General features: G+C 49.7%; 1 protein-coding gene across 9 annotated transcripts in view; it reads left to right on the top strand.

Annotated features, from left to right (window-relative positions):
- The window catches only part of FOXP1 (forkhead box P1), a 559,948-nt gene that overhangs the window by 248,247 nt on the left and 295,128 nt on the right, over positions 1-16,573 (top strand). For all 9 annotated transcript variants that reach the window (XM_079795272.1, XM_079795273.1, XM_079795270.1 and 6 more), the window contains one exon: positions 16,036-16,096. The gene's annotated coding sequence lies outside the window, so the exon portion shown is untranslated. The remainder of the gene's footprint in view (positions 1-16,035; positions 16,097-16,573) is intronic.

Genomic DNA, 16,573 nt, shown 5'->3' with positions numbered 1-16,573 from the left:
AGGAAAAAGAAAAAAAATTCTTACTGGGTAGAATGATTTGTAATCCGTTCTCTCCATTACTACATTATTTGAAAAGGAATCATTTTCTTTTTGGCTGTGCCCGGGTACAGGCTTACAGAGCGTGTGTCTGGGTCCGTGTGCGGCGGGAGCCGTGGCTGGAGCCGCCGCGTCTGTTTCCTAGAAATGTCACTTAAAGGCATTGTGGTTTCAGAGCAGCAGCTGTGACTGAAAAGTATGTAAACTAAGCTGTTCTTGCTCATATCATTTTTATATTCTTATGTCAGACCAGAAGGCTGCTTTAAATTTATTTTTCATTGTGTATTAGTTCTAGAGCCCAATTTTTTTCCTTCCTTGGGAACATATGTTCTTTGGGACGTGTGATACGCAAGCACTTCAAAAATACTAATTGTAGGTAAAATAACAATGCTGGTAAAACAGTTTCTTCTTTGAGCATTATATTTAGGAGATGATTAATTTTAAAAATTAACTCTCGCAAAGTACAATTTGGGGGCCTAGCATCTGTGTTTTAGGAAACTAAATAATTCATGCCCACGGTACTAAGTCACATGAAAGGCAGTAACTTTTAGCAGCCCAAATAGCTTTCCCAAAAGGAAAATATTTTTTGTTACTGTTAAATATAGTTTATGTTGCTACTTTAGAACTTTCCTTTCCAGTGGGCCATTTACTTAAATCCTTAGTTAATATTTCTGTATAGAAACGCCTTTGTCTCCAGGGCTCGCCTTTGCAAATTCCCATTTAATATGCGGTTTTGGGTAAGTATTTATTCAGACCGTGTGGTACCCCACACCTGATCGAGTGACCTATGGCGTCATGCGAGCCAGCACCGTGTTTGAATGGCTTTTGAGTAACGGTGGCATCGGCGGGCGGAGGTGGGGGAATGATAACGGGAAACTCTCCCCTTTCCTGGGCACGTCGGTGTGTGTGAGGGTGCAGCGCTGCTGTGTGTCTGGAACACTGGGCAGAGAAGCATTCCTGTTCCTGAAGAGTTGTGAAAGTGCAGTAGAAAGTATGAGCTATAGAAATTTCCATGGCAAATAGGATCTGACTAGTGGCCCTGCCCACGACTCCCTGTGCGAGGAGCTCTCCGCCGCACTGTAGCTCGCTGCCCCGCCCTCCTGCTGATGGGTCGTTACCATCACGGCATAACGACCATTTGCGTATTTCCTCTTTATTATATGGGATAGGATCACATGTGTTGGTAGTTTCCCTCGAGCTTAGGATCTCACTTTGGGAGTGTTTCACAATGATGCATTTCTTTCCAAGCCTTTGAAAACACATGTTACCCGAGCAGTTTGCCCTGAGATTCCACTATCTGCCGCGTGAGCACAGGCCTCCGTGTGGATGCCGCAGGTGAGGGAAGTGCCTTGAAGAGGAAGGCGGGCCCCTCGGAGTGGCACTCTGCTGCCACAGCCTGTCTCTGTGCCCTGTGGGGCTTCCTCCAGGGCACATGCTGGCACAGTGCGTCAGTGCACAAAGGCCTTGGAAAAGGGCCGCTCAGAGCATCGGTGATGGGTACAGCTCAGGCATTGGCATCCAGGATGGACACCGGGCAATCCGCTGTACCTTGGAGGATTCTGGGAAGTTCAGGGTGGTGGCCAAACGTGTATTCAGATAGCTTGGGGGCAGGGCCGATTCCCAGCCAGAGCACAAGTGTATCAATGGACCCGCTCAGTCAGGCGACCACTGGGTCCGCTGGACATCTTCCCTGCGAGCCGCTCCTTGTCCCCCTGGGACCGAGCCTGGAGCCTGGAAGGGGCTTAGCGGGTCCTGGCACACTTGCTGGAACGGGAGAGGGACAGACTCCTGCCTTCCACCCCCCCTTGCTCCTTAGCTGAGGTGGGAAACATCCCCATGCCCACTGACTTCACACCAGAGTTGGCTAAAGGAATGTTCTTAATGTTCTTAATGTTCTTAAGAATAAAGCTGAGAGGAGGTGGTGAGGTGCCTGGAGTGCTTCTGGGTGAGGACTCCAGCTTCAGGGGACAAGACTGGTTCCGGCCACCACACTTTCTAGCGGTTGCTTTTCCTCCTTTGCCGGCTTCGGAGGCCTTGTCCCTGCCCCCATCCGCACCCCGGGCGGCCTCGGTCACGGCCGTCCCTCCCCCGCGGATGTACCTTTCAGCTCTGGCAGGTGTTTGTTCTCGTCCTTGTCTGAGATCTTTCCCACCTGAGCCTCACTCCTTCACGTAAAAGTCTGGCTCACACGGCTGGTGCAGGAGAAATCTGCACTGTGGTCGTGAAGACACAATACCCCTCATTTGATCCCCTGTCTGTTTTGGGGGACATCCTTGTCTTCTGTCACTGGTAAAACTTGGGCCAGGATGTTCTGGTAAAATGAATCTGCCACTTCATATCTGAATGAGGTTTGCGCTTTCCTGTTGTGGTGATGATGATGATGATGATGATGATGATGATGATGATGTTGTTTCTGACGCTGATAAAGTGAGGCGGGGGCTCATAAAGATTGCTCGATGGAAGTGCCTTCGCAGTGACACAGAGCCTGCTTCATATGAAGAGACGTGCTTCTCTGTGGAAAATGTGAGAATTCTTTGCCGGGGCCAGGTGTGGATTAGTTCACTGGACCTTTCGCCCAGCCGTATTCCCGCGTGTAATTCTTCTGAGGCCCAGTTCAGCCAAGTCAAAGAAACATGTCATTAACGGTGGGCTCAAAGGCATTTCACAAACAAACAAGCTGCGTAAGGTCCTAAATCAGTAACAGGATCTGTGCGCAGACTTGAAACCCGGGAACTGCACGGGGCCGGGTTCCGGCCGGTGTCCTCTGCCTTCGGTGAGCTTGTCCCCAAAGTCCTTCTTGGTCATCGCGGTCAAGCAGCTGGCACGAGGCATGGATTGTAGCTCCTTGTAGGTAATGGCTTTCCCTCCACGGAGGTAGGTGAGACCACAACCCTTGGCCTACATTCCGCAGCTCACAGAGAGGGAAATGGGGCTTGGATTTTTATTTTATTTTTTTTTTTTCCAATTTTTTTATTAAGGTATTATATGTGTACATATCTTACCATTGCCCTCCCCACACCCCACTCCCATATATGCCCCCACCCCCCAGAGTTTTGCATCCATTGGTTATGCTTATATGCATGCATACAAGTCCTTTGATTGATCTCTTATCTCCCCCACCTCTCCCTAACCTTCCCCTTGTAATTTGACAGTCTGTTTGATGCTTTACTGTCTCTGTATCTATCTTTTTGTTCAAGTTTATAATGTTCTTTATTATCCATAAATGAGTGAGATCATGTGGTATTTTTCTTTCATTGACTGACTTATTTCACTTAACATAATGTTCTCCAATTCCTCCCAGGTTGCTGCAAATGATGAGAATTCCTTCTTTTTTATGGCAGCATAGTATTCCATTGTGTAGATGTACCACAGTTTTCTGATCCAGTCATCTGCTGACGGGCACCTAGGCTGTTTCCAAATCTTAGCTATGGTGAATTGTGCTGCTATGAACATAGGGGTGCATATATCCTTTCTAATTGGTGTTTCTAGTTTCTTCGGATATATTCCCAGGAGTGGGATTACTGGGTCAAATGGGAGTTCCATTTTCAGTTTTTTGAGGAAACTCCATACTGTTCTCCACAGTGGCTGCACCAGTCTGCAATCCCACCAGCAGTGCACGAGGGTTCCTTTTTCTCCGCATCCTCGCCAACACTTGTCGTTTGTTGATTTGTTGATGATAGCCATTCTGACAGGTGTGAGATGGTACCGCATTGTTGTTTTGATTTGCATCTCTCGGATAATTAGTGACCTTGAGCATGTTTTCATGTGTCTCTTGGCCTTCCTTCTGTCTTCTTTTGAAAAGATTCTATTTAGGTCTGTTGCCCATTTTTTTATTGGATCATTTATCTTCCTTTTATTAAGTTGTATAAGCTGCCTGTAGATGTTGGAGATTAAACCTTTATCAGTGATGCCATTTGCAAATATGTTCTCCCATGCAGTGGGGGGCTTGGATTTTTAGACTCTGTTCCTAAGAAGGTTACAGTCTGAGGCCGTCTCTCCCCCGCCCGCCGGTCTGCAGGGGCTGGGAAGGCGGGGCGTGGCCCTGTTCCCGGCGGTGTCTCCTGCACGCACGTGTGCCAGGCACTTCTCTAACACGTTTTGTGTTAGGGCATTATTCCTCAAAAGCACGGTGCGCACAGGAGTAAACCCATATTATGGATGAGCGCACGGGACAGCGCGCAGGGAGCTTGCCTCAGGCCAGTGGGCGCAGAGCTGAGGGCTGAACTCGGGCACTTGAATGCTTTGGGTGTGAACTGGACCGAAGGGCGCCGTGCCGTGCTGTGCGGCCCGGCACTGTGCGCAGGGCGGCCTCGGGAGCGTCAGGAAATAAGGATATTCATCCTGCACACCCTCGCCTTGCCTCCCTCCCGCTCCGCCCCGATCTAAAACTGTTCTGTTTTGGTGGTTTTCACATTGTAGCCTGTTCGCAGCTAAGCACGGGATGTCAATCACTTGCATCTTACAGCTTCTCCCTCCATCAGCTGGAACTTGAACTGACTGTGGAAAGGCATTTCCCACTGGGAAAGTAATTCCAGAAAGCAGGAACCAGGGCGGGGGCAGATGGGGTGGTCTGGGACTGCCTCCCTGGGTCAGCGGTTCCTTCCAGGCGGCCTGGAAGCCCAGCTGTCCACTGTGGGCACGCGCCTTTCGGCAGCTCACGCTCCCCGGGAGCTGGCCCCCCTGCAGCCCTGCTGCTCTCCTGACAGAAGGGAGGACCCGGCCCGGCTCCCAGGCCACCTCTGAGCTGTGCCCTTGGAGTCCACGCCCTCTGCACTTCGCTCTCCTGTCTTAGGAGCTTGAACCTGCTGCCCTGGGAGGTGGCAGCATCTTCCAACAGCCGTGCCAGGCTTCTCCCGGGCTGGGCTTTCGGCAGAGCGCCGTGGTCAGAGGCGCAGAGGGCGCTGGCCTCACTGAGGCAGAGTGCCCTGTGAGTGCCAGGGGCCCATCCAGCCAAGAGCCGGAGGCGGGCCCACCGCTTCCACAGGCCCGGGCGTGGCTGGCGGCAGTGAGCGGAGCGCGCTCCAGGGGAGCCTGGCGCGGGGCGGGGTGAGTGTAGAAGGAGCTGCGGTCTGCGAACGGAGGGACGTCAGGAAGGGAGGCCTGGGGACGGAAATGGGGACGGTGCAGGAAAGGCTGTGTCGTCATTTGTCTTTTCTCTGGGGCCAAAAGGTAAGTTCCTACTTTCAGGTCCCTCGCAAGCACGGAGGGCACCTGGCTGCCAAGTGTTGCCGTGTGAGGACGAAGGAAGTCGGGGCGCGGTGAATGCTGGGAGGCGTATTTCAGGGGAGGCCTGTCAGGTCTTCCCGAGTGTGCTTTCCCCGCTCCGTGTGCCCACAGTGACGTTAACCGGGCCGCGGGCCGTCCTTTCTGTGCGCGTCCGGAGGGGTGCGCCACACACATCCGTGGGGCGAGAGGAGCTGGACCTCAGCTCACAGGCTCCTTGTGTTCCTCGCTCCACGTTAGTTACTGGGCAGCTGCGTGTTCTGTGCTGGGACAGCGGCACGGCAGGTGAAGTTCTTGCCTTCATGGAGTTTATATTCTGATCTCTCGTTCCAGACTGAGCTGCACAGTCAAGTTAATGGGACAGGTCTCACCTGTAGCCTAAACGTTCCCAGGAAAACAACAGAATCAGTTTAGCTGCGGGTCGGAGCTGCCAGGAGCCAGATGTGCCCCCAGGAAGAATGTCTGAGGGCTGCCCTCGCCAGCGCCTAGCCTCGCCTGGTGGGCGGCGTGAGCTGCCTCTGGCAGACGCTGGGCTCCAACAGCCAGCCGAGTCCTCACCCACGGCTGCGTTCGCTGTGTGTGGCCCAGGGGTGCTGCCGCTGTCCTGCCAGAGCCCCTGTGGTCCGGGCAGAACCACCCAGAAAGGACCCAGAAACCAGCCCCTGGAGAACCTGGGCAGGCCTCCTCGTCCCGGGACATGGGGGCTGTGGGGGAGGTGGGCAGCCCTTATCAGCAAGAAAGCAGAAGTACACCAGACATGCACGTCATCACCAACCCCCCCCCCCCCACACACACACACACACACCGCCTTGCTCCTCTGCATCCCACTGAGAGGCTGTGGACACAGGGCTGCCGCTGCGCTCCCGCAGACAGAGTTGGGCCGCCTTATCCAGAGATTCCATGAAAAGCCTTCGTCTTCACCTTTGGAAGCAGCTGTACCCCCAGACATGCCCTAACACTCAGACACCCATCTGCCGCCCCAAATAAGATGCGCGTGGAAGACTTTCATAAACTGTGGAGTGTCTGGCTTAGCGTACCAGGCAGGCTCAGCACACGCAGGAGAATGATGGGTTGGTCCTCCGCGGCCCAGCAAGCCTCTCCGGCCACGGGAGCTGCTCGGTGATGGTCTGGGGGCGAGCGGTGAGGGGCCGTCCCTGGCGCACCTGCGGGCCAGGCCGGATTGGAATGAGTGCAGCTGCTTCAGGTGACGCCGGGGGAGACAACCCACAGCTTCGCGCAAAGAAGGAAAGGGTTAAATGGAGGAATTAGGGTTCTTTTTTTATGTCCACACATAATCTCTGGCTATAACAGAAAACACTAACGGTAGAGATGAAGGTTGTGAAGGGGTTTCTCTTGAGCCTGAGCAGATACATTCTGTGGGGACCTCACATCACAGGAGCCCCTCAGAGGGTCTCGGGGAGGCCCCATTCTGAGCGATAACAGCAAAAACCGAGTCCTTGACGTGGAGAAAAAAATGAACACCCCAGTTGATGTGTAAAAGGCAGCCTTGGCCTTCTCAGGGCATTGTGTGAATTTGCCGTGCAGGAAACCGGCGTGAAGCCGTTCGGTGCTGTGGCTTGGCGTGGGCCGGCCAGGGGTGGTGAGAGGGCACTGGCCCAGCCCGCGGACAGCCAGATGGCCGCGGGACACAGCTTTGGTGTTCTTGTCTGCTTCTGGAAGCAGTTGCAGAATTTTGCCCTTGGCGATATTTTCTTCGCGCTTGTATGTTCTGCTACGAATTTACTTTTGTCAGAGTACTTTGAAAGAAAAGCCTTGCTCTAAACATTTATTTTTTACTTAAGTTATAAACTTGTGAAGTCAACAGTGTGTTCATAAAAATATTTCTTAAATGTTAAATATGTTAGTGAATGGTGGGAGGATCAGCTTTTCTTTTTTCTTAACACAGTGATTTCGACCATATTTTACAATAGTTCACGGGGAGAGTTTTGCAATATTATGAATGTTGCGTTGATGATGTGTGAATGGATGGACAGACAGACAGAGCAGACATGCTGTTATTCCTGTACTAATGAAGCTTATCTGATGAGAGTTTTAACTTTCTGTTACTTACAGCCCAGTCTCGGGTGTGGTTTCCCTGCTGTGTTTAACAGCACATCTGACTTGGTGATATTTAAGTGAAGTGAGAGTCCTTTTGGGCAGGTTGGTGGGTTTTTGCCTGCATGTTTGGTTGGCATTTATTAGAACTATTTATGACACCACCATTGAAATTTACATTTCTTTCCTACTAAAAGCAAATCACTTTTTGTGATCACCGTGGCAAAAGCTATTTAAGATGTCCTAACTGCTTATAAGGGATAATATTTTATCACTGAATGCTTCTAATAGGAATTGCTTTGGAGCTCTTTTTCCCCTTTGATAGAATGCTTCCGAATAATTTAATGTCCTTTTCACAGCCTCTCCCCCTCTCTTTCTCGCTCTCTCTCTCTCTCCTCAAACAAGAGAAGAGCACAGAAGTGGGGTCCTTGGGCAATGGACTCTCCTCCCACTGTGCACAGATTTCCAGTTTTGCTTGGAACCTGCATTCCTGGTGAGAAAACAGGAAGCTAAGTCCTAACCTTATTGAAATCTCTGCCGGCTTAGTCACACGTCTGAGGCAACTCCTTCCAATAATGAGGCCGTTGTGTGCATCATCTCTGATCAGCTCTTGAATGTTTTAGTGAGTCTATCTTACACGTTATACGAGATAATCGGCAGACTTAGAAGGTCCCCATCTGGACTGGAGAGTTCTTTTACTGAGAGATGTTTTGCCTTTTTGAGATAGCTCTCGCGTTTCATCATCTGTTCCGCTGAGATGAAGTGCGTATGAAAAGTCAGTGACTCTCGATCCATCTGCTGTTATTATTTTCCACTGATAATTGGCTCGAACAATGAAATGTCTGTGTCTGCAGCCTTTGAAACTGTACACCCTGTTTATTTTCTGGAGGTCTCACTGCAGCCACCCCCTCTTCAGACTCGGGAGCTGGCACCGAGCGCTGCCTGGTGAGGGCCGCAGCTCTGACCGGCCGCGGCGCCGGGGCGCAGGGAGTGCGTGTCCTCCCAGGTCGGTGGCATTTGCTGCTGCACCCAGCACGCATGCACAGCCGCTTGCTGGACCACAGTGCTGCATCCCTTGCCTGGACGGTCGTCTTTATTTCCCTGTCCTCATTGAAATATTAATTTAGAGTGCAGTATCTCATGGATCCCTGTGGCATCAGATACCACGTGTAATTGTGTAATATATTCGGTTGCATCCAGGTTTGCACAACGCAGAGCATTCCTGTGGGATTCCTCCAGCAGCGCCCCATCAGCCTGCTCTGCCGGGAGCTGAGCCGAGCTGAGCGGGAAGCCCGCCGCCTGCCAGGCCCGCCCCGCCTGCCCCAGAGGCCCCTTGTCCAGGGGCAGGTGATCACACGCATTTCTGTGGTTATTTGCATCAGGTTAGTCACTGTCGTCCATGGAAGCAGGTTATCTAAACCTTATTGGAAGGTCATTTCAAGACAAAATAGTGAACAGAATAGGTATCTTTAGTTTCTGTGGGAACCTCTCTTAGAGAACCTGTGTTTGATTCTTTGGGGCTTTAAGAATCTTTTTAATTTTGTTTCTTGTGTCCTCATGTTATGCCATGATATATGTTTGAAATGGGCTTTTTGTTTGTTTGTAATTTTTAAAAAACTTGTCAGCATTGTTCTTTCACTCTTGTGGTAAATTGCTGTAGCCAGAAAATGGTATTGTAGTATCAACCCAATACAACTCGCCTTTGAACTTGACGCCACCTGTTTCCCTGGAGAGACCGTGGCGCCCTCTCCGAGGCCTGGTGGACCCCCTTTCTGACCCAGTCCAGCAGACACAGCCTATGGGACCCCAGTCCTCGGAGATCACACAGCAGGCGGAACCCGCTGAACACAACCTTATTTACTAGTACATTTCCGCCGAAATCATTCAAACTGCCCAGAATTGTTAATAAGTAAGTTACTAGTCAGTAGAGTTGGGTGAGTGTGAGCTGACCTCTCGCTGAGGAGGCGGGGGATCCTAGCACTGCGTGTTTTCCTCGTGCTTAAGTCCCGGTGTCCAAGGACAGGTTACATGAGGAGTGGCGTGCTCCCTGCCGCAGTGGCGAGAATCCTTCACTGGGATCACGTTATGTGACTGAAATGGTCGCCGGTGAGGCCGCGCGGCTGGAAGCGTCCTCTCACACATGCGTGATGTTTGTAAGCGAGCGGGCGCGATCCTGGATGGATGGCTTTTGAAAGGCAGGCATTTGGGATGTATTTTTGAACAACTCAAATTATTTTCCTTAGATCATTAGTGAACTAAGGAGTGTAAAATAGCATTTTCTATTTATTTTCTTTAATTAGATATGTGTGACTATTATATGTGTGAGTGCATGCACATGAATGTGTCTGGATTTTATATATGTATGTCTTTCACATTATAAAATAGGCCTTTTTATAGACTCGCGAGGACTGGTTTGCAGTGTGTCAAAGCAGAGAAACAAGATGTAGACATCTGCCTTAACTGTGGCTGACCCCTCTCGGGGAGGGAGCGGGGTCCTCGGGCAGCCCGTACTGGCTGCAGGGGCTGGGGGTGCACAGCAGCACCGGACCTGCCCCAGCCCTCCCGGGGTCAGTTCTTCACCACTGATGAATGCGATCCCTTTTAATTGTTATCATAGCAACATAACATTTAACTGACTCCTGTCAGTCCTTGTCCCTGGAACTGCCCAGTCTCCGGTCAGAGACAGGACAGGTAGAAGCCCAGCGGCCTCTGACTGAGCCGGTTACTCATTTGCTGAGTGTTTGTGTTTATGCAAAGGGCCTCTTCCTGCATTGAATCTAGAGTCAGGCAGTGGCTTTGTTGTGTTTAGCCCACATACCTCCAGCCCGGGCTCCCTCCCGCCAGAGCCCTGCAGCCCTGGCTCCCACAGCCTGCAGTTCCTCCCTCCCAAACTCACAACTTTCCTCCCTGGTGTGAAAACTGCCTCTGGGCCCACAGCCGCCCTCCTCGCCATGAGCCGGTAAGTGTGTGGGGAGCCCGCTGGTACTTTTGTTTCGTTTTACAAATGTTGAGAGGTGACTTTGCTGCTTCTCTGGCGCCTCCCCACAGACAGCATGGGCTCCTGGCTGGGCCACTGGGGCCCTGGCTTGGACAGCGCAGGTGCCTCTAGGATGTGGCTGAGCTCCGGACGGGAGGGGCTCCTGGGAACCTAGGGGTGGGGCAGAAAGAGAGGAGAGCACAGCTTCATTATTCTTTGTGTCCACAAATCCTGTTTTGTCCCTGTCCTGGGGAGAATGCTGCCATTGTTTGCTAACGGCTTCAAACAGGAGAGTGAAGAGGGGGAGGCTGCTGGCGCGGGCCCGGGCAGGGCTGCGCCCAGGAAGGCTCCTGCAGTGCCCCTGGCACGGGCTCCGCGGGTATTAATAGCACCCGAGCTGGAGGCATGGGCTGAGCAGAGGCGGAGGGAAGGAAACTGGTCCTGCGGGAGCTCCCTTCTCAGCGCCCGGCCCGGGAAGCGGGTGCTCCAGGAATTTGGATCTTGAGCTGTTGGTTTTACTGGGTCTTACCTGTACTTTCTTGTTATTGTTGTTGTTTTTGTTTGTTTGTTTTGTCCCGGTGCTTTCTTTAGAAATCACCATATTCAGGGGCTAATCCAGTGTTTTTTAAACTGAATTTTTAAAAAGACTCAGAACTTGATGCACTTGGGTCATGCTGAGGAGGGAGGGTAGTTCTGCTTCCCTTTAGAATGGTGTGCTTTCAGAAATGAATTGCCACGGAGAAAGCCGGGCCACAGCAGGAGCACTGTCCTCTGTGAAGACATTTCAGGGTGAGGAGTGGTGCCGGGTCGCAGGGAGCTCGAGGCCAGCGCACTGGCCCAGGTCTGAGTTACTCTTCTCAACAGAAGAGTGTGCTGTTCCCCCGTAGGTGGGACTGAAGGATTCAAATAAAATGTTATCAACCTGATTACAATTGTAGGGACTTGGGTCTTCTTGGGTACAAATCACTTTAAAGACTTAGAAACGTTTATTAACAGTGAGGCTGCTGAAGGTTTTTAATAATAAAATTACAAATACCCCATCTAATTGTAAGTATGTGACTTTTACACTCGGCTTTGAAGGGAAATACTTTTTTATGAGGAAAAGTAACTGTCAGTGCACCTTCTGTGATTAGTGCCATTGTATTCTTAAATTTTGATTGATAGAGATAATAGTTTTCACTTAAAAATACAGACAGGTACTTAACTTTCCATGACAATAGCTATTTGCATTTCTTTTATCTTTTTGTTTAAGGTTTGTGGGGGTTGGGATGGATTTGATTATTAACTCTTATTGCTCACTAGAGGTAAATTTAAAACAAAGGCTTTGTTAGTGCTTCAAAGAGAAAGCAGCAAATATTGTTTTTAGATTTCAACACTTAAAGGCTGTTAGAGGATACTATAAACTATTTCCCATGGCCATGCCCAGGGTTTACATTTACACAGAGTGCTTTTCTGAATGAAGTGGGCCCGTGTGGACTCGCTGGGCCTGCCAGCTGGAGGCTGCCCTGCCCTGCGCTGCCTGATCCCCAGGCTCACTGACAGGATTTTAGGTCTTTCTGTGGATGGACCCAAAGCTAGGTGAGGCCGAGGCTGAGGGGAAAGGAAATCAGATGTTCTTGCTGCATCGGGAGGGGGCCAGAGGGGGGTGGTTCTAGGTGGTAGATTTCTTCGGCAGTGAGAGCGCAGGGATGAGGCATGTCCTAACTGTAAACCAGCCAGCCCCCTCCCTCCCAGCAGCCTGAGCTGCAAGGGTTCCTTGTCAGTTCTTTTTTTTCTTAACAAATTTTTGCAGATTTCAGAGAGGAAGAGACAGGGAGAGATTGATAGAAACATTAATGATGAGAGAATCATTGATCGGCTGCCTCCTGCATGCCCCCACAGAGGATCTAGCCCGCAATCTGGGCATGTCCTTTGACCAGAATTGAACCCGGGACCCTACAGACCGCAGGCTGATGCTCTATCCATTGAGCAACACCAGCCAAGCTCCTTGCCATTTCTTTGCTTTTCAGCCTCCTTCCTTCCTTCTCCTTTTTTCCCTATGTTGCTCTCCCTGTTTCTTCTCCTTTTTCTTTTCTTCCTTCACTTATCTTTTCCTTCTCTTTCTTTTCCCTTTTTATGTTTATAAACCTGACTCAGAATATAACCACTTTCGAAGTTCTTTGAAGCAGAGAAACAACACTTTGGGGTTGATTTCTGAGTGGATTTTCTTACAATGAAGTGACCCTTGTATTGCAACTTTTCAGCTAGTCAAATCTGTGTTGACATGCGTCTAGTTTTCTAAGAAATCTTTGATAAGCAAGACATAAAAGCTCACGAGTTAAGATTCACCAAAGAGACTGCAGTCTCTGGAAGGGGGCCCATTTAGACCTGTTTTCTCTAATGAAGGGGTGCCATTTGATTGGAGTATTGGAAAGCATGGGACGTGTGAAGCCTGTTTCTGGACTTGAGGAGAAGGGGTCCTTGCCACACAGTAGCTCCTAGCCTCCGCCTTCACCCGGCCGAGCTGGCTGTGACCACCCGCACCCCAGTGACACGCCACACAGGAGGCTCACAGCCAACATTTGTCGGACCGAAGGTTGAGATGACATATGGTGGCCATCCTTCAGTCACTTTCATGCAGTTGTGTAAAATGAAAGATAGTGCAGGAACCCTGGTGCAAATCATTCCGTGAGCTGCTATGAAAGAAAAGGGGGAATACTTTTAGTGGGAAAACAGACTATATATTGTTCATTTGCCACCTTGTGCGATGAAATCACACCTCCACATGTACCTGCAACCTGGTTCCAGGTAGGCCCTGGCTATGGGGACTGTGCACTTTTTCACACAGATTACATTAGGCATCAGTGGATCCATGTACAGTATGGCACTGAGGTGCTGTTTAACTGATGCAGAGCCCAGCTCCTACTGGGGGAGGGATTGGGAAGGTGGAGGGCACATTAACTTTCCTAACCCAGGGTCATAGGTCTGCACTGATGTCTATTCTAGGTCAAGGTCCTGGGTCATCCATAGTTTCAGGTCAGTAACACTATAGCAGACAACAGTGAAGAGGCCACGGAACAATTCCACACAGGACCTTACGTGTAGAGAAAAACATAAAGGAAAGTAAGTAGTTTTTATTAATCATATTCCTGGCTCGTGTTTACAGCCTAAAACCAACAGGAAACTTAAGAAAAAAGAGGAAAATTAAAAAAAATGCAATTCAGATGTCGACTGCATTTTTTTTAAGAAGACAAGAGGGCTGGAGGACAATATTTTTCTTGCATCTTTTTTTTTAACCCAAGAGCTTCACATAATCATTTGAGTTTTAGATATCATCATGCTGCCAGTACACATTCAGATAAATAATGGATGGATTTGATAAGCAAACTTATTGTTTAAAAAATAGCAAATGCAGTTCTGGAAATAGGAGTCTGGTACTTTGGGAAGATGAAATACAGACTTTCTTCTGGTTGTAGATTCCGGTCCTTCTAGGCCAGGCCTGGGCCCTGACTGTCCTGATACTGACACATGCCACTCACTGTAGCCTGATGCCGAACAGCTCTGAGCTACTCCTCTCTTCTCAGCAAAGCCAGGAAAATAACTTGTAGATTACGTTGTTCATATATGCTAACAACTAAAATCAACAAATAAATTAATGAGCGGTCAAATATGCGTATGCATTAAAATTTTTGGAACTTCAAGATGGAGGAAAAGATGGCTTGAATACCACTGCCAGTTTCATGTATAAGTTCAATTAAATGTAACCGATTCTGTATTGCTGTAGTAATTGTAGTTAGAGGACCATATGGATAATGCTGAGCCCGCACCCGCAGGGGAATGCCATGTGTAATATCTGGAGTGGGCCGGCCTCGATTTCCCCCGTCCCCTTCCAGAGGACACTGAGCTGAGCAGAGAGGAGTAGGGCCAGCGCTTACCTGAAAATGCTCTGCAGGTGTGAACACAGCGTTAGGGATAACTTTGTTCAAAGTGGGCGTTTTCAGCAGTTTTTTTTAAATTAAAGTTTCATAAGGCCCAGTGGTTTGCCAGGCCTGTGTGACAGCAGTCTCACCTGCATGGCAACGGCTGCTGCTGTTGGTCTGACTGCCACGCAGGAGGGACGAAGCCCAGGAGGTAAACGTGCAAATCAGCTTAGCGTGCATTCACTAGTGCACATTTCCAAGGAAAGGAGGGCCACGGGGGCCCGCCCGCAACTCAGGAGGCTTGCCAGGGCTCCCGCACTTCCCATTGAGACGGGAGGGGAGGAGCGGGGGCCTCCGTGTGCGGCGGTCAGTGGCCTGGGGTCTGAGAGCTCCTCTGATGTGCGTGTGTCGGCTGCGCCCCAGGCCGCACCGTCATTGCTGTTTCCTGAGCGCCGTTCGCTCGGCCAGGGTTCCCACCCCTGCAGAACCTGCCCTGGCACAAACACCAGCAGGAAAGTGCAGACTGTCATTTTCTATTTGAATTGTTTTGTGTAAAAACAAAAAGGTTTTGGGCAGGTTGCAAAATAGTAATTTTAAGTCCCAGAGCTAGGGTTTTCCCCCACCCAAATGGTGAACATTTAGGGTGAAAACCTCCAATTTCCTCTTAGAGTAAACAAGAAAATTATGATTTCACTCAGAGCCTGCATTTCTTTCCAATCTTCATGGCAAGAATCTGCATACACTTGCTGGTGGAAATGTCGTAAATTGGCCTTGTATCAATTCCTCAAAGTAGCACCCCCAGGTGCCCTCACAGATCTCCAGCCACAGGGCAGCCAGCTCGCGCTCAGCTCAGCGAGACTGCCTTTCCCCGTGAGGGCTGCAGCAGTGGCTGTGCAGGGAGACACCCTGCGTGAAATCTAAAGCACACCATTCCACATTGTTCTGGAGAGTGAGCAAAAGGACACTGACGTTCCAGTAAAATGAGGGTACAATTTCACCATCTGAAAAGTTAGGCGAGCCTTCGGTCCATCGATGCGGAATGAGTCTGTTCCCTGATGCTAACGTGATCTAAAGTAATAAACAGATGTTTTCTTTGCCCTGTGCCATATGTTGGTCCCAGCTGCACGGGCAGAAAGGGGCAGCCTGCGATGGTTCTTAAAGGCTCACACTTCTCGCACTGGGCCGTGTGCGGGCGGGAGTGGATGCGGGAGAACGTGTTCATCCTTTCCTGTGTTTTAGGAAACTTGATTTCAATTGCTTAGTTCGTCTGACACGAACCATTTTCATGTGACTTAGTTACTCTGGCAGGTACATGCTAAGTGGGAAATATTCTGAGAGCAGCTTTCACTGCCATGAGCCCCAGCCCTCCCCATCCTGGCACTGTGGTGCTCGCGTCCTTCTGAAAGGCCCCGAGTGGCCACAGCCGCTGTCTGTGAGAGCTCTCTTCCAGAGGGGAGGGAAGCCCGCCGTCAGTGCGTTCCAAGTTGTGGATGGTAACCAAACAGACACGCTCACATAGCAGTCTGGTTTCCAAACAAAGACCCGTGAGTCATGCATTATCCACGTGAAAATAAATTGACAGACAGCAAGACAAGAAAAAGTTCACAAGCAAAATCTGAAAGGTTTCACCTCGAATTTTTCCATTGGAGCTGTCTTGTCCTGAAGAGCTCAGAGGCAGGTGGTCCAGATGAGCGAGGGCTTGGGACTTGTTTTTAGTAACTCTGAAAGTCTCCTGCCATTGAACGTAACTGAGTCCCTTTGTTGCTTTTCTTGAATCTCCCAGGGAGAGAGGTGGTTGCTACTTTCTCTTGACATTCAGATTTTGATGTTCTCTTTTGTTTTCAGGGTAAGAAGTGACCTTTTGAGGTGACTGTAACTGAAGATTGCTTCACAGAAGCCACAAAAGGTAAATGCAGATACGATTAGTGGGACAATGTGTAGGGTGGTAGCTGTCACCTTTTAAGCGTCTTAATTCAGTTCTCTTCTGATCTACATATTTATCAAGTAGATATGTATTTATTTGTGTGTAAGTTATGTAGGTGGCATATTTGGGGAGGTCGTTAAAGAAAAGATCCCCTTAAGAAATGGTCCACAGAATCATATTTGTCCTCCAAATATCAAACTTTTCCCCTTTTTTGAAGCTGAACTTTTTAGGGGGGGGGATGGAAGGGTGTTGAATTAGATTAAAGTTAGGCATATTCACATCACAAAAGTGGTGATTTCATAAAATGAACTTGCTGCTAATAAGAGTAACGCGTGTCAGTGTTCTGAGCTGAAGTGGTGTCATCAAATTGATGTTCATCTGGCGGCTTCATAATCACCTTCTTTCAGAAATTAATTGTCAGGCGCCATAGCAACATGCCACGTTGCTGTAACTGCGGAT

Source organism: Cnephaeus nilssonii (assembly GCF_951640355.1).
Source record: "Cnephaeus nilssonii genome assembly, chromosome: 17".
Taxonomy (NCBI): Eukaryota; Metazoa; Chordata; class Mammalia; order Chiroptera; family Vespertilionidae; genus Cnephaeus; species Cnephaeus nilssonii.
The sequence above is the reverse complement of the archived record's forward strand: the minus strand, read 5'-3'. Positions and strand labels throughout refer to the sequence as shown.